General features: G+C 38.5%; 2 long non-coding RNA genes across 2 annotated transcripts in view; one reads left to right on the top strand and one right to left on the bottom strand.

Annotated features, from left to right (window-relative positions):
• The window catches only part of LOC138738661 (uncharacterized), a 66,746-nt gene that overhangs the window by 28,175 nt on the left and 12,294 nt on the right, over positions 1 to 26,277 (bottom strand). The gene's annotated exons all lie outside the window — the stretch shown is intronic.
• LOC138739820 (uncharacterized) overlaps positions 1 to 26,277 on the top strand; it is a 30,676-nt gene that overhangs the window by 1,612 nt on the left and 2,787 nt on the right. Inside the window, exons 2-3 of the long non-coding RNA XR_011342454.1 lie at positions 3,829 to 3,979; positions 8,667 to 8,754. This is a non-coding gene — a long non-coding RNA (uncharacterized lncRNA). The remainder of the gene's footprint in view (positions 1 to 3,828; positions 3,980 to 8,666; positions 8,755 to 26,277) is intronic.

Genomic DNA, 26,277 nt, shown 5'->3' on the forward strand with positions numbered 1-26,277 from the left:
TTAACTGCCTACATTTTCCAGCGGTAGAAAATGCAAATCAAACACCACACTTATAGATTTTTAAAATCTTGTGCATGTCTTTTAATTATACTTCTCTGTAAAGGTGAACTTTTCAGGCGGAAGGCTTTTTTTCAAATCTTCATTGATAAATGAGATACGAGTAGAGTTATGAACTTAATGACTGCTTTTCATGTAAAAATTTCCTCAACTGTGTTTAATTCATTTATTTCTCTGGGATTCAAAAACAGAATCCTGTGTCTGAAGCGATAGTACTCTGACTCAATGCACCAATCAGTATCGGAGGTGATATTTAGGGATCCAAGCACAATATCACAATATAATATTTTAAAGACACATTCACAAAAAACAAGAGGGGGTTTAGCTCAAGTGACTTTTTTTAAAAGAATTTAGACATACAGCACAGTAACAGGCCTTTTTGGCCCACAAGCCTGTGCTCTCCAATTACACCCAGCTAACCTACGATCCCCAGTACTTTTGAACAGTGGGAGGAAACCAGAGCCGCTGGGGAAAACCCACCTAGACACAGGGAGAAGGTACAAACTCCTTACAGACATTGTGGGATTCGAACCCAGGTTCTGATCGCTGGTGCTCAGTAAAGGTCAATCATAAAGTCTTTAATTTCAAGATTCCTTTAAATCAGTGGTTGATTTTTTTCATTCTACTTTGAGCAGCTCTTTGTGTCCAAAACAATCTTTTAAATGAACCAATCAAGGACAATCTTTGACCTCAGTAATTCAATGTTGCAGCATGGTGTCTTATAACAAAACCACAGTGAGAGTCAGTGGGAGGGGAGATGCTAAAATGCTGAGAGCAGCCATAACTTTCAGATCCATGTCACAAACTGATCTCTCCTTGGTCTGGACAGCCAACAGACTCTATCTGCTGTGGCTAGGCCATATAGCTGCTGTCAAAGCTTTTGGACCCATCCCAATATTGACCATCAGTTAACATATGAGAGTATTCTGCTTTCCAACAGCAATGCTATGATCCAGGAGGCACCCTCAGGCCTTACAGAGATAGTGACCAACAGAACTGCTGATTGGAACAAAATGCAGTCTAGTACAACACAAAGACTTCATGAAGCAGCAATTTGTTCCATCAGATGCATTCCCATGAGAATATCTGGGTTGCTCAGCACTGAGATGCCCACTACTTCTGAACTGAAAATAACATCCCTTGTCTCTGCAAAATTTCCTGCGAGAGGTTAGAGGTGAACTTGCCACGATCCCCCACATTCTTTGCATCTTGTCAGGCTGACCAGATGATGCACCAAATGTTTCCATAATGGAAGCAACTTTCCCATATGTGCTGCTCCATTTTTTCTCCTCATCCATTGAAAGCAGAGCCCTCACTGATTGTTAAAGAGGAGCTTGGGAGGCAGGAACAGTTTGAGTGCAAGCAGGCACAATCAGGGAGCAGCTGTGGAAAGAGAAACCATTAATGTTTCTGCTAGTAGTTCCTTCATCAGAACTGAGGGAGGAATGCTTTACCTGAGGCTTTCTTTCTTCCTCAGTTCTGGTCGTAACTGTTTCGCTGAGTATTCCTGGCACTTTATTGTAGATTCCTCTTTTTTTCCAGCTTTTGAATGCAACACTGGGTATCGCTTCAACAATTTTACCAGAATATTTTCACTAGCTGTGATAGGGAAAATTGATCCTTCAGTTACATCCCAGTTTTCACCCAGATCAACATCTGAAACCTGTTGTTCTGGGAAAACTGTGCGCTGAAGTGTAGAAACAATGTGCAGTCAATCCTTCAAGTAAAGCACGAAGGTCTGCAGACACTGTGATGGTAATAAAAACACAGAAATGTTGGAGGAACTCAGTTTAGAGTCTTTTGCCATGAAATGCAGGCCACTAACTCAGCTGGTACACCCCGGTAGGGTCTGTCTCTGGAAGTTAATGATGTTAGGCATATTTGACACCTCTCCTCTTCCACCTTTTCCTTCTTCAGGGCAGATGCTGGTAATTCCATCTCTTTCCCAGAACATTTCTATCAGCTGTCAAAGGTTAAATTGGGCTTTTCATCTCCATCGCTGACCCTTTTGCTTATTTAGGTCCTTCGAGCTGCATATTAATGCCTGTTACAGACTGAACTCCCTACCTGCTTTTTATCCTTATAGACTTCCCTTTCAAATCAGCATATTATGCCAACTGATTCCTCAAACCAATATTAATTAAGTCAATGGGGCAAATTACTGCGGTTCCTTCAGGTGGACTTATCATGCATTTTATCTAAATTATGCACCAATTGATTAGGCATTGCCCCAGTTTTAAAAAATCCCAACCTTCTCTGTCCTGATGTCAAAAAATTCACAGCCCTCCAATTTGGTGAGAAATTTGTGCCTGCCAGTTCAAGAATTATTAATAACCTGACTTACATTCACCTTCCAGGATCCTAAACTCCGGAATCCCCGTGTGGCACGACATTCTTGTAAACAGACTATTCTGCTCATCCACTCTGTGCTAGCTCTTGGTAGAGCAATCTAGTCACTCCCATTCCCTGCTCTTTCCCCCATTCCCCAGCAAATTATTTTCCCTCAGGGTTAACATTTCTCATCTGGTCCCAACATTCAGAAATCCACTGGGTTCCTGCTTAATTTTACTACCATCGCTTCCAGAGTTAGTTCCAGATTATGGCTGTTCCTTGTTCTGTAAGAAGTTTCTCTTTGCATCTCCTTTATACCTTTCGCCCCAAGTTTTAAGTCTGTGTCTGAGCTCGCCACTAATGTGAACAACTTCCCTCCACTTTAACTCTCTTGGAAATGGTCATGATTAGATGGTGTTGATGCCAGCTTTTACGGCTTCTTTTGTTTAACCCCTCCCTCTTTCCCTATCCTTTCCTCCACTTCTGCATTCCCAGAGCTAAACTGCTCCCCTGATCGATTCTCAGCCATTTTCTCCTGCCCTCCTATTCATGTCCACCTGTGGCCTCTTGCATGTTGGCCTTTGCTTCTCCACCTGCCCCTTTTTTAGGTGTGGCTTTCGGTGTGCTTTTGTGTGGTGCCTTTAAGTGCTGCTGCCTTTATGTGTAGACTGTATGTGGCACTGAGTTGCCTTTAGGTGCCACCACTTAGGTGCTGCTGCCTTTAAGTGCCATAACCTTCAGGTGCCGCCACTGCCTTCATTACTTGGTGTTTGCCTTTATTAGGTGTTACCTGTTCTTACTTCAGCCTCCTGCACTCTGGAGAGAAAAGCCCACTCTATTTGTGATTCAAGCCCCCTGGTCCTGTTAAATTTCTTATGAATCTTTTCTGAATCCTTTTCAGCTGACTGATATTTATTCCTGTAGCTGGATATCTGAACTACATTGCCATGCACCAGCATCTTGTACAGTTGTAGCATGACCTCCCTCTCCTCTATTCAGTGCCTTGAATGATGGTGAAGCACTTTCTTCACCACCCTGTCTCTCTGCGTCAACTCTTTTGTGGAACCACGTACCTGTACCCTCAAGTCTCTCTGTACTGCCGCACCCTCCAGGGTCCTATCATTAACTTTGTTCTTGCACTTCCCCAAGTTTATCATTCCTATTGCAATCTTCACAGTCCACTCAACCAAAAATGTGGGTGCCAACCACTAGTTGCAATGTCATTGAAATCATTAATTTAGATTACAAAGCACAATGAACTCGTGCAGGCCTTGAATCTGAGTAATAAACCTCCATCCTAATCTTCTACCTCCTAACATCAAGCTATTCTGATCTCAACAATTTTGTTCATCTTTTCAAACAAAACTGGCTATTGAAATAGCGTTCAAATTTCTTTTCATACACTTGCCTGATTATTCTTTTCCCATTTATCTATACCAGGGGAAACTTACAGTTGCCAATTAACCTACTAGCTAATGTGATGCAGAAGGAAGCTGATGTGCTTGATGGAAATCTACAGTCAAGGATTTTTCCAGGACTGACACCGGCCCTTTGACCCAACTTGTCCATTCTGACAGGTTTTCAACCCAAGGTGATTGGAGTTGCCTGTGTTTGACTAATATTCCTCAGGTGCCTTTGAAATCTTTTCCCTCTCACCTTATAAACTCTGCCTTTAGACTCTCATACTCTGGGAGCAAAAGATTATGATAATTTATCTTATTTATGTGCCTCATGATAAAAGTCCTTTTATAAGTTAAGGGGTCTTGTAAGATAAGATTTTTTTAATGATGCTTTATATAAGGTGCTTTTATATAAAGAGACTTTAAGGTGATGGCTTTCGTTGCTGCCTTTAGGTGTTGCAATTAGCTGCTGCCTTTGGGTGTGTTTGATGTTTTTCCATCAAGCACATTAGATTTTTCCCACATCCCATTGATGTGCTGGTAGGTTAATTGGCAACTGTATATTGCTTTTGGTGTAGATAAATGGGAAAAGAATCCACAGGCAAGTGGATGGAAAGAAATTTGTAGAACAGGAAAACGTGAAGAGTGAGAACTGGACCCCAAGGAAGCAGCTTTGCAACTCTGGAGCATTGTTTCTCTTTTTCATTTCTGATGCCTCTTTTCCACCTTCCCCAAAACTGTTAACAGCTTTTTGCTTGTACTCTCACAGATACTACATTTTCAATGAATTTCTACCTGATATGTGCATTTTCACTCTTGTCTTTTTACATATACTTTTAAAAATTAAGGAACCCAGGCAAGGGCCCCAATGCTTATGAAGTACCAAAATTAATGGTCTACAGAGAAAAAAGCAATGAATTAAAAGTAGATTATTTTGGAGAGTTGAAGTTTGAATGGAGACTTGGGAATAATTGTGGTTGGAATAGATGTGTGTTTAGTCGAGACTCATGCATCTCTGAAACCCAGACCAAATTGACCAGTCTGCCAGATGGGACATTATCAATGCACTTGCTGAGTGCATGTAGGCAATGTTGAACACTCTGCTCTCATCACTTTTGATCATCTCTTTAAAACAAGACAGACTATTGAAATAACATGCAAGTTCAATTCTAAAAGCTCTCTCCTTTCTTTTTTTCCATAAAAGACACACCTTAAAACCTATTTCTTTTGACTACCTGGCCTGTTAATGTCATAAATAGACCCTGCACTCCACTAGGTCCATAGCAACCATCAACCATTCATTTATGTTCATCCCATTTTTTTTAAACTTTCTCCACATTCCCTTCAACCCACACTCCACCCCTCTTTCCCATCCAGACTCTACCACTCATCTACATGCCAATATAACTGACCAACTTGCCCATTATTTGGGCAAGACACTGGAGCACCCAGAGGAAATGCACAGTGGAAACGCGGGAATTCCATGCAGACTGCAGTGCAGATGAGGATCAAACACAGCTCACTGGAGGTGTTAGGTGGTGGCTCTACTAGCTGTGCCACAGTACAGCTCATATGGCATAATGCCAACTTTTGTCTAATGTTGCTCTTGTCAAAGACTATATTCCTGTAAATGTGAAATGTTGTTAATTTAGATATGATCCAATTTCTCAGCTGGAATTCCAGAATTATTTGTAATGTTTTGCAAATATTCTGATAAATTTGCTAATCCTTTGGGATAATCTTCTTTGAACAGAAGCACAGGCAATGTAAACTTGTTAGTTTCATGCTGGAAAATGTGCATGAGTCAGATAGCAGAATTCAGATAGCGAGCACACCATGCCAAATTAAACGAACCTTCAAAGAGCTGGTCACTATCTGGTATTTCATCTGTCCCAGATCTGACTCCCTGTGCTCTGTGGAACGAAGACGCTGTTGCACTCTTTGAGATTTAGGAAAAAAAAGAGCAAAATGCTGACTTTAAACCAAGGCACAATTATGTTTTTTGTTAATTTGTGAGAGCAAAACACCATATAGGTGTCTGCACGTGACACCCACCAGGCTGCAAAATTCACTTTCCACCCTCATTCCTTGCACATTTAACATGAGATACCAAACCAAGAATTAAGATAGTAACTCATGTTGAATCTCTTGAATCCGTTTTTTGTGAAGATTAATTTAGACAGTAACACGTTTTAACAACGGTCTCCTGAAAACTGTTGGGCATTTTCTTAGAAAGAAAGAATAGCTGGATTTTATTCCAATGTCTTCTCACATGAAGGCCTGCACTTGTTTTTTTATCCACTGGTGCAATGCAATAGGTTCACATCTAACCATTCTGCCTGACTGAACCTAGACAGGGATACTATTCAGCTATGAAGCACAACTGCCAAACTCTGATCCATGTCATAAAACATTTTTATTAGGGGCCACTGAATAACATCTGACTAGGAATTCTAACCTTTGTTGGTACCATCAGATTGTATACCAAGATATCAATACAGACTGGCAATCAAGCCAATTACTGTGGTAATAAAAGTGTACCTCATTGAAAAATAAATTAGAATTTGGATAAAAAAATCAACATAATCTGCAGACAGTCTAGAAGTTTATCTCAAGGGCCTGTGATTTCATGTGGAAATTGTGGAGATATCTTATACTCTCATAATTTGCTCTCACTAATAAAAATTGGAGCAATAATTAATAAAGTTCTACTTATTGTAAAATGAGGGAAGAAACTGCACAACCAAACAGCTTTGAGACTCAAATCAAAGAGTCTTGTTGGTACAGTGATGTTCTGGTAATATTGCTTTCTGCTGCTCTTTTGTCCACGGACATCATTTGCAATATATTCACAGCATTTCTGTGTAATGCAAGATGCTCCAACATTGGCCTCTTGATAATCTAATATTTTGCCTTGCTTGGGAAAATACATACTTCAGGCCAGACCATCATCTGAAGAGTGCTCCAGACATCAGTGTTCCCCTGTTCACCGCAATGGCAGTCTATATTACTCTATTATGGCTGACATGGAGAGTGCTCTTTATGGATCTAATTCACCTCCCATTGGTTTGGAAGAGAATAATAGGCCCTATCATCTCATAAGCCAGTGTCCCTCAAATACACCAATTAATTCCAGAGTACCTGGAGGAAACCCATACCAACACTGGGAGAATGTAGAAGCTCCTTTCAGACAGCACAAGATTTAAAACTTGGTCGCTGGTGTTGTAATTATAAAGTGATTGTGTGACAGGATGTAGATATGTTTTTGGAAGGTAAATTGGGGCAAGCGCTAGTGTAGGTCACATACAAACACTTTAAAACAGATCTTCTTTGAAATACTGGAACTCTGCTAATGCTAGACATATCAGCCCCAGAACCTTTGCAGAATATTTGGAGAGTGCCCACGAGACTTCAATAATGGATTTTTGTTTACAAAAAGGCAACAGATTAAAGAGCTTGATGGAGCTGCATTCTGACTGGAATGGAACTTGCTGTTCTAGGAGGGTCATGTAGTTTTGCAAGCATAGAGAGTCAAACAGGCTTTTCTCAGAGAGAGAGAGTGAGAGAGAGAGAGAGAGAGATCAGTTCTACAGTGATACAGTCAGCAATAGCAGCTGGGACTGGAACAGGAGAAGCTGGCAAGCTTGAGGAAAACCCTATTTGGAAGATGGGTTGTGAGTTCTTAGTTCAGCCTGGTCAAAGTCCTTGTGGTTCTTGCAAGAGGAGAGGACTGGCTGTCTAATGTTTCACTTGAAATAAGAGAAACAAAAATGAACTCTGTGGTGACCTGAAAGAAAGAGGTCATCATCTGGAGAACCCTGAGGGGACAAGTTTCTTCAGCAAGACACTGAAGTGGTTGGGTATCAATACAATAAATCTCTCTCTGAAAACTGTCAAGAACCTTCCTGAGCGGTAACCATTGTTAGGTCTGCTTTGTTCATGAATGAGTGAGACAAACACCAGACTGAGTCGAAATCAGGGTTCTTTGTTCTTTATTACCGGATTGTAACACTTGCGACTAACAATGTTAGTCGGAGAATGCATTCTGCCGTTATCAGCAAAATGGTGATTTTTTATACCCTTGGATACATACTTAGAACATCATCATATCATTACTTGTCCAATGACTAAAACTGTTGCTATCCTTTCCCTGCTAGCTTCCTGCCTCTCAATCCATCAATGTCTCTCTTATCTTGTAAGTACAAGGATGCATTCACATCTTGTTACAGCCCTGTACAGGGCAGGGTAACTCCTTACACATTCCCATCTCATGATGTTTTACCTTACACCATTTACCTTTCAAGCACCAAAGCCTGGTGAACTTCATAAATGTTCAATTCTGTGCACAGTATAAGAATTACTTGATACCAGTGAACTTGGAGGAGTGAGAAGTGAGATTGGACTGTGAACCAAAGAACTTTCCTGAACTTACACACATATTATATACATGTGTGCTTAGAATTAGAATTAGAAGGGGGTTAAGTTAGGTTAGTCAAGTCCATAGTGATAAGTTAAAGTGTGATTCTGTTTTCATGTTTAAAAATAATTAATAGCAACTTTTCTTTAAGTAATCATTTATCTTGGTGAATATCTATTGCTGCTGGGTTTTCGGGTCCTCTGGTTTTGTAACGATTACAAGTTATATTTACTTCTTGATGAGTTTTACCACTTTTTGTTTTGCACATGTTTTGCCAACTAGTTAATTAATTGATAATTTAATTAATTAATGGCAATTAGTGCATTTGTGATTTATCACCCTGGAGAATTGTTATGCCTTTGAGACACTGTTGAATAGAAGGAACACTGTTGATGTAAGTTGGGTAAAATTGTAATTAGTAGATTACAGTCTTGGTTTTCCTTCCTTCTCTCTATGTGGAGTTCTTGGCAAAGTGTCTTTTGACACACTCACAACTGAGTGAAAGTAATTGATAGAGAATAGCTGCCCTCTGACCTTCCTTCTGCCTTGGTAAGTTTGATCATGAATTTGGTTTAGATTATGTTTTTGAAGACCAGGAGTTAAAATTAGCCTAGTCTTTTACCAGTGAACTGTACAATGCCTGCTGGTCACCTTCCAACTTGTATTGAGCTTTCACTTCTCACTTATAAGGATTGTTTTGAAGAAGGGGAACTTTCCTTACAAGCTCAGTTGAACAAACAGCCAAGTCTATGCCAATTGTGGGAAGGGAACTGTTACATGTGGATTGTGGAGATACACGTGGCCTTCCTGCCTGTTTGGAATATTGTGGATTGTGGATGGTCATGTGTCCTTCCTGTCTGAAGCATATTTGGAAGTCACATCACCTATCAATCAAGGTTGGACTCTGGCCATCTTGCATACCTTGCTATTGGCTAATTTAAATCACCTAGGGTCATTATTGGCTTGGCACCCAGATTAGATCTATAGAAAACATTGATGCATAGCACACTTCTTTCTCTCTGCCTCATGGTCCAAGCTCCGGACATTGTTCCATACCAGGTCACTACTGTGGACATCACTAGAAGTGTCATGGGTAAAGTGTGCACTACACTGAAGCTGAGCCGTAGTACTGTGATAGATCAATACTTGCAGAGCTGCACCCCTGTTGGGTGAGTGTGTGAAAGTCCCTGTCTGCAGAGTTTGTACTCAAGTGTAAGAGCCTGTAGAGTATAGGCAGCCACTGGTATTGGAGTCCAACCTAGGTCCAATGTGAATGTCTATATCATTGTTTAACATAGTAATCGAGTACTATTTGACATTCTCCTGTTAATTAAATTGATGTGTGATTGTAATACTTGTGTTCAGCCTTGTCTCCTTGTGAACCCACTGAACCTGATCCTCTTCTCAACGTGACAGGAACTTACTGCTAATATGCATTTGGACAGCTAGCGAAAGTTTCAGTTAGGTGTGGGATCATCCTATCATAACCTCCTTTCTCATGATTTAATGAGAAGGATCGTGCTCTCAAATACTTCTTCCAGTACTATTGTCATCAAACAAAAAGTTTTAATTTATTACTCTTGCCCATTGCTTCATAAAGCCCTCCCTGTGGTGTATTTTTTTCCATAACGTATTAAGAAAAAGGTCATGAGATGTGGAACATAATGACATGGTATTGAACATGACATCATTGAGTGTTTAAAAGATATAAGCAGCATGTGATACGATTCCTTGCTGACAGACTAGAGTGAACTACACCTCCTTGTTTTAATCCTCCTATGTTCTGTTAAGACTTTGCTCCCTCTAGAAAATGCATCCTATACTGTCAACTGGTTAGAGTTGTCTTTTGATCCTTCCTAAGTATATCCAACATTTCTGCCCCCATTACAGCACTTTGAAATATATTCCCTTGACTTGAATGTTCTATCCATTTGCCAAATCCTCCATCTGGATCTGAGAAAAGTTATGTTCATGGTCTAACTCATGACATTTGAGTGATATTGATATATAACTGTTGGAAGAAAAGGTGAAAAAATATTCAAAAGAATTAACAGCTCCAAATAATTATCAAAAGTTATGCCTGCTATTGATGGGGAAATTGCCTGCTTTTAATCATAATTGGTAATCTGCTATTTAAGCATTGATAACGAATGATTTGGAGACTGCAGAAGCTGGAATCTGAAACCAAACTGTTGGAGATGAAGCAGCATCTGTGGGGATAAATGAATTGGTGTTGTTTCAGGTCAAGATACCGCATCAGGAGAGGATGGTAATAGATTTGCTGTCATTAGCTTTTTCAGTCTCAAAATGTCCAAAACAAAGTTACAGTAAATTAAGTGTTCCTTGAAGCTTTTCATTCTCTGCCACATGTTCTTGAAGATAGCAATGTCCCTTATTGTAAGTAGAGTGCAGTTCATTGACACACAACTATATACAAATTGACAATGATCAAATGAAAGAATTTATCAAGGTATGGACTCGTGGGACGAAATGGCCTGTTACCGTGCTGTATGTCCAAATTTAAAATATGTTTAGTGACGTTATGGGATGGAAATCAAGCAGGACATTTGACAGGTGTCCTTCATCCTTCTACAAAATGTGCCAAGTCATCATTTAGGCTAATTGAGATGGAAATCCTGGCCTTTACTTAACATCTCATTGAAAATACTATGCCTCAATTACAGGAATGAGGGAGCACATCACTTGGAAAGACACTAGTAACATTTAAAGCAGTATCTGATTAAGAGTCTGCAACAAATGAAGTGTTTCTTTGAAGTGCTGTCACTATTGTAGAAAATGCCCAAATTGTACACATCAGAGTGAGCACCATAACGTATCCTCCATTCAGACTGAAGGATGAATAATGGTCACTGCTCCTCTTCTTCTAAATAGTGCCATAGGATCTAAGAGACCAGGTGCGGCCACGATTTAAAGTTTCATCCAAAAGAAGCTTCTCCAACATATTTTCTCTGCATTAAAATAAAACATTAGTCTGGAATTTGAGCTCAAGTTTCTGGAAAGGCACTTGAACCCTGTACCTCATGACTCATAGGCTGGAGAGCTGCCAGTTAAATCACAGACAAGGGTTGGTATTGATTTAGAAGCAACTTCTTGTGCGTCTGGTTGTTCAGTTCCATTATGTTAGACAGTGCATTAGACATGCACTTCTATAACCTGGCTCTGACAAATTGTCTTCAACTTGAAAATGTTAACCACTTCTCTTTCCACAGACGCTGCCTGACCTGATAAGTGTTTTAAGTATTTCCTGTTTATACAACTGAATTAATGCTCAGTTTGAAGACAGACTACAGTTCAAACCATTGTTTGTTTAAACTTGTTGCCAGATGTTCTGTTCATGGGCTTGACTATTCTGCAGTACTCGCTTTCAGGATGATAAAATACTCAGCAGGAAACAAGTCAGAACTGCTTTCAGTCATTTTAATGCTGCAGTTATAACATTGTGTTCATCTTCTGGAGATTAAACTGGGACTGAACTAAAAGCAGTGCTTATTAGTTATAATAGTGATGTCTGGTCCTGCTTTAAACATTGTCAATTGTGCAAAGAGGCATCCCGTTATTTCTTGTCCTTACCCCAAATTTTGTATTGCTTATATATGTAGTCTGGGATGTGCTGTAACATAAAACATATTTGCAAGTCTCTGAAGAAGTGTGAATGTACCACATCTGGCTTTAGGGTGACAGTGCGTCCACAATAACATGGCTGATGACTCATTCTGGACAATATATCAACAACAAATAACAAAATTCAGATTTAATAACAGTCTCCAATATTTATCTGCTGTATCAATCGAGCAAACCAATTTTTTGGAGGAAGCTATTTAAAAGTAATTATTTTTATTTAAAAAAACATGATACTAAAATAAGAAAATACGCCAGGATATATTTGGACACTGTAAACTATACACGCTCCAAACTCTCAGATCACCGTGGCGTGAGATCAACCAGATACAATGCAAGTACACACCCAGATGTCATTAAAAGCAACCTCTACACCTGTACTTCTTGAACCATGCAAGGATTAAGGTAGCAAGTGCCATCAGGAAGTTGGTGTTGGGAAGACATTGACAGAAATGGAGTTGGAAAGAGAAGGGTGCCAGGTAATTTAAGGCGTATAAAGGTATAAAAAGCTTAGACAAACTGAACAGATATATCTTATTACCCTTAACAGAAGACTTAATAACTCGAGGTTATGTGGGGTGGCACGGTTGGTATAGCGATTAGTACAATGCCATTACAGCACTAGTGATCAGGGCCAGGGTTCAAATTTCATACTGTCTGTAAGGAGTTTGTACCTTCTCCCCGTGGCTGCATGTGTTTCCCCAGGGGCTTTGCTTTCTTCCCATCATTCAAAATCTACCAGGTAATAGGGTGGGGGGGGGGGGGGGGGGGTGGGTTGTGGATTTTAATTTTAATTTAAATAACATTTAGACATACAACATGGTAACAGGCCATTTTGGCCCATGAGTCCATACTCCCCAATTTACACCCAGTTATCTACAGTTAATTCACTACAGCCCTGGTATGTTAAATTGCATGTAATTGAGCGGCACAGGCTTGTGGGCCAAAATGACCTATACAGTGCTGTATCTCATAAATTTAAATTTATGAAATGTTTATTAAATTTAAACATTTAAAATTTATAAATTTATGTTACATTTAATGTAACAGGTGGACAGATTAGAGGAGAATTGGGAACTTATTAGCTGATAAAGAGTGGTGTTGGTCTGGACCTCTCTGCCCGAAAGAGTAGAGACCCGTAACACATTAAAAAGATGAGCAATGTGCACTTGAGGGGTGTGACTGGATTGTGATCTGGGAAGCTAAGGTGTTCTAATGGCTTTTTAATAGATACAATGGGCCAAATGTCATCTTCATGTGCCATATTCCCTTGACACTATTTCTAACTTCAGCATTTTGACATAGTGAGGGCAAAAGACCATGGCTTCATCCTGTATCATTGGATCACAATCTTGAAACTAGTAATGACTATCTTTATCACAGCAGTGCCATAGATAATGTCATAGAACACTACAGTACTCTACAGGCCCTTCAGCCCACAATGTTGTGCCAACCTGTATAAACCTGCTCAACAAAATAACCCTTCCCTACCTCACACCCATCACCCTTTATTGTTCTTGCATCCATGTGCCTATCTAAGAGTCTTTTAAATGTTCCTTTTATGCCACCTTCAACCACCATCCTGGCAATGCATTCCAGGCATTCTATTGTTCTTGCATCCATGTGCCTATCTAAGAGTCTTTTAAATGTTCCTTTTATGCCACCTTCAACCACCATCCTGGCAATACATTCCAGGCACTCACTACTCTATGTATACATGTGTATATATACATACATAGATACTCCTGACATCTCCCCTAATCTTTCCTTCCCTCATCTTGTACAGATGTCCTTTGGTGTTTGACAATCCAAACACCCCCCCCCCCAAGGAAAAAAAATGTGCTGGTTGTCCACCCTATCTATGCCTCTCATAATCTTGTAGACCTCTTAAGTTCCCTCTCATCCTTCTTCACTCCAAAGAGAAAAGACCCAGCTCTTGCTTCATAAAATGTGTTCTCCAATCCAGGCAACAGCCTAGCAAATCTCTGCACCCTCCCAATAGCTTCCTCATCCTTCCTGCCATGAGAAATCAGAAATGAACACGATATTCCAAGTCAAAGTTCAGATTTATTGTCAGAGTACATACATGATATCACATACAACCCTAAGATCTTTTTCCTGTGTACAAGGAAGAACTACCAATTATTGCTAGTGCAAAAAAATTGTCCTGTAATCAAGAAGATGCATATACATGTAGACAAATGACAGTCCTATATAGAGAAAAGAAAAAATCAATAAAATGCAAAAGTAAGCACCTTTAAATGAGTCTCTGATTGAGTTTGTTGTTGAGGAGTCTGATGGCCCAAGTGTGGTAATAACCAGAGTTTTATAGAGCTGCAACATTACCTCATGACTCTTGAACTCAATCCTAAAACTAATGAAGGCCAGTATAGCATAAGCCTTCTTAACTACCCCAATCAACCTGTGCAGAAACCTTGAGAAATCTATGGATTAGGATGCTAAGGTCCCTCTGTTCTTCCGTACTGTTGAGGATCCTGTCATTAACCATGTACTCTGCCTTCAAATTCATGGTTTTGACAGGACAGATGTGGGGTGGCTGTTGGCCTTTCAAAATAGGGCTTGATCATTCATGAATAAGATAAAAAGAATCAAAGGGTACTGAATCTGGAACTCTACAGGAGAGTGTGAAAGCTCAGTTACTGAATATGTTCAAGACAGGTACTGACAGACCTTCAGATATTAAGGAAGAGGAGATTAGTGTTAGGGAGTGGCGTTGTGATTAAAGTCCATCCCCTCACACAGATCCCACTGCCCCACTCAGCTGTCCCCAAGTGTCTCTAATCAACTTGTCCTGTGAGCAAGCTGGTCTGTGCTTGTCCTCAGTATGAACAGTCTGAAGCCTCAAATTTTATCTTTCCTTACTTAAGGTGGTATGTGAGTGGAAAGAAAAAGTTTGAAAACCACTGTTTTAATCATACCTAATTGACTCGTTATGTGCACAGTTTCATAACTCCAAAGGAAATGGGCCAAGGACAATTTTTCACAAACAAAATATTTTCTTAACAATTATGTCTAGAGCAGTGATTCTCAACTTTTTTTTTCCCACTCACATACCACTTTAGAAAGCCAGCTTGCTGTGCAAAAAGACACACTGACCCAGCATGATGCCGGCTTTGTTCAGTTCAGTGTAGATGACCAAAGCTGTCTTAATGCTGGGCCTTCCTTATGGCAATATCATGGGATTTCTGTATAAAGATCTCTTTTGTTGCACATAGCACTCAGAAGTTCCATATAAACACAAAAGTACTTCTTGGATGCGAGGTGATACAAATTCTTGAGTTAAATCCAGTGTTTACTGTGTTCTTTATTTTTCCATTGTTAAATTTTTATCCTAAGAATAACTGCAAATTAATGTCCATTTCTAGTAATTTTGGCAGATATTTAATAGTTGTTACTACAACAAAAAAAGTTTTAAGTGTTTTGCAGGGTAGAGGCTTCAGCTGATCAATCTTGGCAGAAATTTGCACATTTTAATAATTCTTGTTACTGTTTATTAATGATAAGGATCAATGATCTGATCTACATACAAAACAGACCTTTCCAATTAATCTGAGGTGCCTACAGTTTACTTACTGGAAGTGACTGCCAGAGAAAATATTGAGCTACTTTGGTTCTGCTGCTGAGATCATCCAAGTTTGAGGAAGGGGGGGGTGAAGAAGGGATAAATTTTAATGAATTTATAAACTCAAGCAGACATAATTTAAAAGCTATCATGAAACACACATATTCAGAAAGTTACTAGTCTTGGTGATCAGTTGCAGTATCTCACAGAGTATAAATCAGTTTATCATCATAAAAAAGGCCCAATAACAGGGGCCTCCTTCATCAGTGAAGCACAGGACAGTTATCTGTCCATATGAACTCAAAAAAGGAAATATGGGTGGTTTGCAAGGCTTGGAGCAGTTCCTGAGATTATTTTTTATGGAAAGAAAGAAATATTATTTGGTACAAACCCAAATTGTCTCATTGCCAGTGAACTGCAGGAGGGAACTGTGCTTTTTTTTATTAGGTTGCCATAAATATTGTGTTAGGCCTGAACACAACTGAATTTTGGTGGTCTGTCTTTCTAAGTGTGGAGTTTGAGGTGTTCATGCAGATCTTGAAACATACCCACTTCAGTTTGCCAAAAAAGTCACGTGTTCAGCAAAGTTATAAATAAATCTCTCCCCAGCTGCACCACAACAGTGCTCTCACATTCTCTCGCTGCCATGCTTCATCTTATCCCCATCAACTCCTCCAGTTCTAAAACATTTTAAGATGTGTGTGCTCCTCCATTTCTGGCCTCTTACTCATCCACTAGTTTAATTGCAGCCAAGATTGTCATCTGGAATTCCTTCATGAAACCTCTCTTTCTGCACCCCCCTCCCAAGATGCTCAAATATGCCTCTTTAACCAATCATCCATAGTCATATTGCATTGCCTTAAATTTTGTTTGATTACCTTCCCATGTAGCTACTTAGAATGCATTGTTTCATAAATGCAACCTGTGAGCTGATCCCTGACTTGTGAATACTAAAATCAAGTTTACCATGATGGTGGCCAGAAAGAAAATCATTTCTACATTGAATGGCTGAAGAGAGCCTTAATATTGAACAACATCCTTTTGCATCTGAGGTAATAATTCCAGCAGGGACAGAAGTTTTCTGTTTGCTGGCTTTAAGGATGATAAGAAGACACAATAGGATCTCTCCAATGAAAAAAAGTAGTCTATTCCAGCGTACTGTAAACTAGCAGTCTCACCAAGAAAAGTTAAAGCCTGGTGTGTGGGAAACGGAAATTTCACTGGAGCAGAAGAAAGCACTTCTAGACAATGATTGTTTGTTGGGACGGTGTAGAAAATGCCCATCTCTGAAAGCTTTAAACCAATATAAATGTACCTTTTGCTGGAGTTCAGAAGAGAATCATTGGTGAGTATACCTGACCATCCACTCTGACACTAGACTTGGCAATAGGCACTGCAGATGTTGCCCGAGGACTAATTGCCCCTTGGGGCAGCCTCATTGATGAAGACTGGATCGTAAGCCCAGTTCAAATTTGCATGACAAGCAATGCCAGACACAGACCAAGTCGTGCATGATATGGTCCATTATGCTCTCCGCTTTCTACATACTTTTTGTACACTTGGAATAGCTGAAATCGGAAAGTGGCACAGTGAATCCGATGGATCCCAGTTACATCAACCTCATTCCTAAACTCATATTCACCCTGTTGTGATTTAAATGGTTCAGTCAGAGATTGGTAATCAGAATATCAGTAACTTGCTTTGTTATTCTGAAACCATTCCTTTTAAATAAACTTCCCACAAAACAGCACTTACATCAAAAATCTTGGTACCAGAAATTTTCTGCAGCAGGTTTAACTGAATCTTGGACTGATCCAAGGAGTAAAATGGTTTCTGAGTCAAGACCTTTGAAAATCACAGCCACAAGCTAGAAATGTTAGCTGAGTAATTTGTGAATACAGTATTCCATATTAAGGTCAAAGTTATTGACAGAGTACATACATGCTATCACATACAACCCTGAGATTCTTTTCCTGTGGGCCGGGAGAATTTTTAATTGCTGCTAACTGCAAACAGAAAGAAATGTAAACAAACTGGCTGAGCAAGTACAGAAATAAATATTCAGTAATAAATAATGAGCAAAGTCAAAGTCTTAAATGAGTCTCTGAATGAGTTTATTGTTGAGGCGTCTGATGGCTGAGGGCTGGCAGCTGTTCCTGAATCTGGAGGTACGAGTCTGTGGCACCTGTTCCTTTTTCTTGATGGCAGCAGGGAGAACAAAGCATGTCCTGATGGTGTAGATCAGTGGTTTTCAACCTTTATTCCCCACTCACATAATCACAGAGCACGTATGGCATAGAGATTACTTCAAGTGGTATGTGAGTGGAAATAATAAGTTTGAGATCCACTGGTGTTGTTCTGAGTGGTGTGGATCCTAGATCACTGAGATGATACAGGCACGTTTCAGACAAATGCTTGGCATTAGACCTGAAGGTGAAAGAGAAGCAACTTGCACTTCTCAGAAGTATTATTGTACATCTTTTCTACCTTTAAAATTTGTTACTCTATCAGGATAGAAGGAGATTTACTCTGAAGTTCCTGCACTACCATACCACATTTTACTATTTTTAAATCTTATTAAGACAAAGGAAGAGGAAATTCTACCTTTTGAGTTTATGCTAGCTCTTAGAACATTCTTAACAATCCTATTCTTCTATTTATTTCTCTGTCATCTATTCCATTTCATATGCCTATTTTTTTGCTCCCACCCATCTATATTAGGGGCATTTTGCAGACTATAAGACCACAAGACATAGGAGCAGAAGCAGGCTATTCAGCCCTTTGAGTCTGTCAGACCATTTAATCATGAGCTGATCTATTTTCCAACTCAACCCCATTGTCTGGGCTTCTCTCCATAAGATTTGATGCCCTGGCTAATCAAAACTTATCAACCTCTGCCTTAAATAAATTCAATGCCTCCACAACCACTTGTGGCAACAAATTCCATAGATTTACCACCCTCTGGCTGAAGAAATTCCTCTGTATCTCTGTTCTAAAAGGATGCCCTTCAATCCTGAAATTGTGTCCTCTAGTTCTACACTCTCCCACCATAGAAAACAACCTTTCTACATCTAGTCTGTCCATGCCTTTCAACATTCAAAATGTTTCAATAAGATTTCTCCCCACCATTCTCCTAAATTCCAATGAATACAGGCAAAGAGCTGTCAAATGCTCATATGATAACCCTTTCGTTCTCAGGATCATCCTTGTGAACCTCCTCTGAACCCTCTCCAACGTCCAAATAAGATCTCAATTTACCTCCCAACCAGCATTTCTTTGGCAGATGGGAGGAAACTGATTGACTAACAATCTTTACCTGTTCAATATTGATGCTGATCAGTCATCGATACAGCCTACAAAAATTCAGGATTTGAGGGCAGGAAATAATAACACAACAGAGCACAGTACAATTCAGTCCCCATTTTAATGTCAATGTTTACATTTTGTCCTTGTTTTAATTTGTTTTATATATTAATCGAGTTTGAATAACAAACGTGACAGCAATCTAATGAGAACCTGGGACATGTAGGATCAGATGAAACACAAGAGTCTGTCTGCAGTTAAGTAAAGAGGAGTTGTAAAATTCAGGGCTATGAATGGTAAGAAGATTAAATATAACATGAAACACTCACATCGGAGGTTTCCATCTGAAACACAAACAAGGGAATGTAGAATGTTAAGAAAACACTGGAGAAGAATTCATGGTGGAATGTGTTCACCTGCTAGTTGGCAGAGTTAGACTAAAGGTTGTTGATATCTTGAGAAAATTTCAGGATCAAGTTCTTAATAAAGTTGTGAGAGAATGGCTTAGTAAACAGAACTATTAAGGAATTTCTGCCAATAATGCAAATTAGTATAAATGAGTGTTTAGCAAAAGTACTAATGATATTGTTATATTTTCTTAACCCCCGTTACTCCAAAGTACTGAATTAGAATAAACATTTCCATAGACCATAGGTGTGCAGACTGAAAACATTGTTCAACGATGTTAATTTACTCATTTTCCAGGATTTGAGTGTTACTGTAAGGCCAACATTTATTGCCTAGCCAGTACCCTTGAGAAGGAGCTGGTGGATCATCTGTTTAATCCTGCAGTCCTTCTGATGAAGGGAATCTCTCAATGCTATTGGGTAGGGAGTTCCAGACTCCGAACCATCAACAGTGAAGGAATAGTAATGCATGGCCAAGTAAAGTTGGTGCATGTGGCAGGGGAACCTATAGGCATGATGTTTCCATGCTCCTGAAGTTTTTGTTGTTCTTAATGGGTTGTGGGTTTGAGAGACTTGTTAGATTAGCTTTGGCAAGTATCTAAGTATAAATATTTTGTTGAAGTCACACAAACTATAGCATCAGTGATGACCGTTTAGAATGTTTAGGCTCTCTCTTGTTGCCCATAGCTGTGGAGTGAATGTTCCTTGCCAGCTCATTTCTTAATGTTATCCAAGTCTTGCTCCACACAAGCAGTTTCTAGGGGGAGTTAAAAGGAATTAAACATAATGCAATCATCAGCAGGACATCACTGATGCTAACCTTAAGATGGAAGATCATTGTGATGCACCTGAGGGGGCTTAGGCCTAGTGCTCTATTCTGAGGATAATTGACATCCAACAATCACAATGTGGAAGACAGTGTCTGGAAAAAAAAAGGAATTCAACAAGGTTTCTGTGTCTGAGTAAGTCTCTTGACTGGGGAAAAAAAAAAGGAATTCAACAAGGTTTCTGTGTCTGAGTAAGTCTCTGGTCATGATTAAGGACACCTTGGGACTCTACCTCAGCAAGGAGAAAGGAAACTAAAATCCACCAGAACAAAAATATCAAACTTGTAAGTTATTATATATTACGGGCGGTTTCTTTGTCCTTGGAATTGTACTCAATAACAAATTCAAGTGATAAATATAACCATTCACTTTGTGGTTTAATCTTAAAGAATAAAACAGAAATATTGGATATAAAGACCTGTTATCCCAAGAGTGATTAAATTTCAAAAATATGAAGTTGATACTTGGCAATGGATAAGTGTACTTGGCACGTGTCAGGTTCAAACAAGTTGAGAACCACTGCTCTAGATCCAATTGTTAATTAAATATTTTGTTTGCGAAAAATTGCCATTGGCCCACTTGAAGTTATGAAATTGTACACATAACAAGTCAATTAGGGACGATTAAAACAGTGGTTTTCAAACTTTTTCTTTCTACTCACATCCCACGTTGGAGGCTTCAGACTGTTCAAACTCAGGAGAAACTCACAAACCAGCTTGCTCACAGGACAAGGTGATTAGAGACACCTGGGGACAGCTGAGAGTGGGGCAGTGGGATCAGTGTGGGGGCTGGTCTTTTATCATAATGCCCCTCCCTAAAACTAATCTTCTCTCCCTTAATATCTGAATGTTTGTCAGTGACTGTCTTGAATACATTCAGTAATTGAGCATTCAAACTTTCCTGTCGAGTTCCAGATTTAGTGCCCTTTGATTCATACTTTTTATCTATTTTGAAAGACCAACAGTCACCCCACATTCTGCCCTGTCAAAACCATGAATTATGTACTTATGAATTAAATCATCTCTCATTCTCCCCTCAGCAACACATCAGTGCTTCACCCACCTAACGAAATAGTAAGTATAGTGGAGGATGCATCACTATTTCATCATCAACTCATTTCATCTCCAGCTCCAGCCCCAGCCATTTCATCTTTAACTCATTTCAGACTTCTGCATTTAAGGGAGCACACATAGACATCTGAGTTGGGCTAAACCCCAAGTGCCTGCTGGTCAGGTATTCCCTAGTGAACTACTTGCTGTCAGTCAGATCGATTCTGCCTTTTACCTTTGCTGTATAATTGCGGGCTGCCAGGAGAGAATGAGACAGCAGTATTATTATTGAAAAGATTTTTCCTGTTGCCCTACTTACATGTTTTGACCAAGTTTTAAATGCTTACCCTTAAATACAGTAAAAAAAAATACAGTACACATACACTTCCTTTCCCGAGTTGGTCCCAGAATGACAGATTCGCCTTTTACACAGATGACATTGCTGCACTGTTACTACCTCTGCTACCAGAAAAAAACCCAGGACTGGAATGACCCCACCATTCCATGTACATGCTTTTTAGACAGCAGGTGTAGCATAAAAAAAAAACTGCAAATCTCCCAGCATGAAGTGGCTGTGGCTGTGTAAAAGTTTCTACAGTCTCAACAGGAATTTAGACATCCATACACTGAAACCTACTGATTGAAATCTTACTTGAGGGTTCTATAAATGTTCTTGCATCAAAACCTTCTCACTGGAAGACCACAGTCAGTACAAATTAGAAACAACATCTCCTCCTCACTGATTATCAACACAGGTGCACCCCAAGGATGCGTGCTTAGCTCACTGTTCTACTCGTTTATACACCCATGACTCTGTAGCCAGGTACAATTCCAATGCCATTCTACACATTTGCTGATGACACCACAGCTGTCAGCAGAATCACAAATGGCAATGAGGAAGTGTGCAGGAGGGAGATAGATCAGCTCGTTGAATGGTGTAAGGACAACAATCTTGCGCTCAACATCAGCAAAACCAAGGAGATGATTGTAGACTTCAGGAGGAAGTCTTCATCGAGGGCTCAGTAGTCGAGAGGGTCAAGAACTTCAAATCCCTGGGTGTCAACGTCTCAGAAGATCTGTCCTGGAACCTCCACGTTAATGCATTCACAAAGAAGACTTGCCAGCAGCTATACTTTGTAAGATGTCTGAGGAGATTCGGTCTGTCACCGAAGACTCTTGTAAACTTCTTCACATGTACCCTGGAGAGCATTTTGGCTTGCTGCATCACTGTCTGGTATGGAACCATCAACTCTCAGGACAAGAATAAACTCCATAGGGTTGTTAACTCAGCCTCTGACATCACGGGCACCAGACTTCACACCATTGAGGCTATGAGGCAATGTCTTAAAAATGCAGCCTCGATCATCAAAGACCCCCACCATCCAGTCCATTACTTCTTCACTCTGCTACCATCAGGGAAAAGGTACAGGAGCCTAAAGATGAGCTTCAAGGACAGCTTCTTCCCCACTGCCATCAGATTCCTGAATAATCAATGAACCAAAGGCACTGCCTGACTTTGTGAACTTTTATTGTTATAACTTTTTTATATATGTCATAAGATGGTAATCTTAAGATGTCGTAAAATGGTTATAATCTGTATACTTACACTATGATGCTGCAGCAAACACCGAATTTCATGATTTGTTCATGACAATACATTCTGATTCTGATCCCACTGCCCTGCTCTCTCCCCACAGCCCTTTATCATTCCCCGCACTGATCCCACTGTCCTACTCTCTCCCAACAGTGCTGTATCAGTCCCAACACTGAGCCCTTGCTCCTCTTTCCCCCAACAGCTTTTAATTGCTGCATTGGGAAAATTTAATTTTGGTCCAGATGTTATTAAATGGATTAAGATATTATATTCAAGCCCCAAAGCCTCAGTCCATTCTAATTTACAGCAATCGGCTATGTTTAATCTTAAAAGGGGAACACAGCAGGGTTGTCCTCTAAGTTCTTTGCTTTTGATATAGTATTGAAACCTTGTTGCTCTTTGACAGTGTAGAGATTTAATGACATAATTGGAGAGGAATTGAACATAAAGTATCACTTTATGCAGATGATTTATTGCTTTTTATTTCAAATCCTGAAATCTCTAGACCAAGCATGTTAATCATTTTTGATAAATTCAGTCAGTTCTCAAGTTATAAGTTAAATTTACATAACTTGTACAGAGTAAACTTTTACCCTCAGAAGGTGCTTTTGAAGGCTATTCTAATTTTCATTTAAAATAGTGAAAGAACATTTTCAATATTTAGGAGTTACAATTAATAAATATTCTAAAAATTTACTGAAAGAGAATTTCTGGGTATTGTTTGATAGGATTAAACAATCATTACCGGGGTGGTCTTCCTTATCTATTACAATGATAGAATGTATTAATTAAATTAAAGTGAATATTTTACCTAAATTTTTGTATCTTTTTCAAGCATTACCAATTTTTAGCCCCAATCTTTTTTCAGGTCACTGGATTTGGCTATTCCTACGTATATTTGGCAAAGGGGAAAAAAAACTACTGATAAGTAAAGCCTATCTTCAAAAGATAACATTAAATGGATGATTATAACTTCCATATTTTAGATTGTACTATTGGGTGATTAATATATGTAATTTACTTTTATTATTCCTTTTGAATAAATCAGTGAATTGCCCCTCTTGGGTAGAAAGGGAATTACAGATTACTAAAAAAAACCCTCTATGTTGGCAATTTTAGGATCCTCTTTAACGTTTTCCCTTTCTAATTAACAAATAATCTGGATGAAAAATAGATTGAGAATTTGGGCTCAGTTTAGGAATTGACAGTTTTTCACTGGCTTGTGCAGTTATAGATAACCATTTATTTCAACAGTCTTTGTTAGTTTCAATAAATGTCATATAAACGGTATTCGAAGTTTCAAAGATTTTTTTTATTTTCAAAATAATTTTGCCTCTTTTGAACAATTATCAGCTAAATTTAATCTTTCCTACAGGCATTTTTAAAATATTTACAAATTAGTTATTTTGTTCAGTCCGAGCTTTCATATTTTACATGAATTTCTAAGACTAAGACTCTTAACCTGTTTTTTAAAATACAATTGTGTTTTCATGGTGGATTAATATCTATAATAATTTACTGAACAAATTCAGTCCCAATGGCTGGGATCCAAAGAGATTGGGAATGAGATTTGAAGATAACTTTTTCAGATGAAGATTGTTACTCTACTCTCATCTTAATTAATGATTCCTCATTTTGTGCAAGACATTGCTTATTGCAATTTAAGGTGGTGCGCAGAATTCATACATTCAAACTTAAATGATCCTATTTTTATGCAGAAATTGATCATTTTTGTGAGAAATGTAAAAATTTTGAAGCCTCTCTGATTCAACCTCTATCAACAATTTTCAAGATTAACTTGAAACCCTGTCCATTAATTGCTCTGTTTGTTTCTTCTCATGACTTAGATGAACATCTATCGGCATCTCAGGAAAAAAGTCCTAGCTTTTACTATATTGATAGCCAGATTTTCTATTTTATTAAAACAGAAAGGTTATATGATGTAATGTCCTATTTAAGTTTAGAGAAAATCAGATATAATATTAAAGATATAAAGTTTCAACTCATGAAATTATGGGGCCCATTCTTACAATTTTTTTATAATTATAAGAATCAAAAATTATTATACCTTCCTAGAATTCTTTGTTCTCTGGAGGTCACCTGTGATTCCACATCATTAGTGATTTTTTCCTCTCTTCATTATAAAAAAAGGTAGCCTTGATTAGAGGGAGGTAATAGATTAGATTAGTTTAGTTCATTAGTTATTAGTTTTTTTTCTTTTTATCTTTTTTATTTCAATATAACATGGCTTCTCGCATTCTTTATCACTAGATTGAGTTATTGCAAATAACTATTAATGTATTTATGTATATTTTATTATTTAGCCAATTTTTTCTCCCTTTTGTTTATATTTACTATTTTACAATTAATTTATTATGTAATAGTCATTTAGTATGTATACTTATATGTTAAACTCAATTAAAATTAAAAATAATAAACCTTTCCCACTGAACTAAAAGAGGTGATTTACCAAGGAGGCTACAAAGAATTCAGCTTAGAGGAATTATCAACATTTATTGTAAATATCAATGATGCTTGCGATTAACTTACTTTAACGTAATACATGAAAGTAAGTAACGACAGTAACACTATTGTACCATTATAACCTCAAAAAATTACAATTAAGACCATGGTAAATAGGGGAGTTCTTATATACAGTAAAACCCCTGGAATCCAGCCCATATGAGGATTGACTAATGCCGTTAAGTGAATTTTCCAGTTACTAGAGGTTGTGTCTATTTTTTAATATTTTATTTTGAGAAATTTCAATCAACATGCAGTCAAAATGAAGAATAATCAAAAGGAAAAACATTACTATCCGTAATATTAATAAAATACAAATATCAATCTGCATGTCAATATTAAAGGAAGTGATAAAAAGAGTCAACATGTCATTCAATTATTATAAAGAAAGAAAAATTACAATAATACTACAAAAATGCAAATTCAATTACCATGTTGAACCAAAGGGAGAAAGAGATAATAGAGATAAAGAAGAACAAAATAAGAGGAACCCTCTCACCAGCCCCCCCCCTCCCCAGAAACAGGAAGAAAAAATAAGTAAAGAGAAAGAATAAGAAAAAGAAAAGATCGGCTTCACCCAGGAAAAACCCACTCCCATCAAGGTACAAATAACTTGACTTGGCATTGTGAGTTCCAGGGGGAAGAGACAGGAGGGAGGAATCATTAAAGATTTACCCTGATGTACCTTTGGTGTAGAAACAGGAAAACTTTGGGAAAAAAAATTGTACTATAGGCAGCATATTCATTTTAATACAGTTGTCCCTTCCAAACAAAGTTATGTGGGGGGGGGGGGGTCATCCTGTTATTTATATATTCCTCAATTTTCTGAAGCAAGGGAAAATAATTCAACTAATATAAATTCTGCAGATTGTTAATCTACCTTGATACTTAAATATTTAATCCCATTGAGCGAACACTTAAAATGAGAATTTCTCTTAATTTGTTCATAATTCCCACCCACTCCTAAGTGGCATAACTTCAATCTTGAAACAATTGACTTTATAAACTGATATAATCCCAAAATCTTCCAATTTAGATTGCAACTTTTGTAATGAGTTAACTGGTTCTGTCAGATATATCAGAACATCACCAGCAAATAAATTGATTTTATGTTCTTCCTGATTGATCCTGAAGCCCTATATGTCTG

Source organism: Narcine bancroftii, chromosome 7 (assembly GCF_036971445.1).
Source record: "Narcine bancroftii isolate sNarBan1 chromosome 7, sNarBan1.hap1, whole genome shotgun sequence".
NCBI lineage: Eukaryota > Metazoa > Chordata > Chondrichthyes > Torpediniformes > Narcinidae > Narcine > Narcine bancroftii.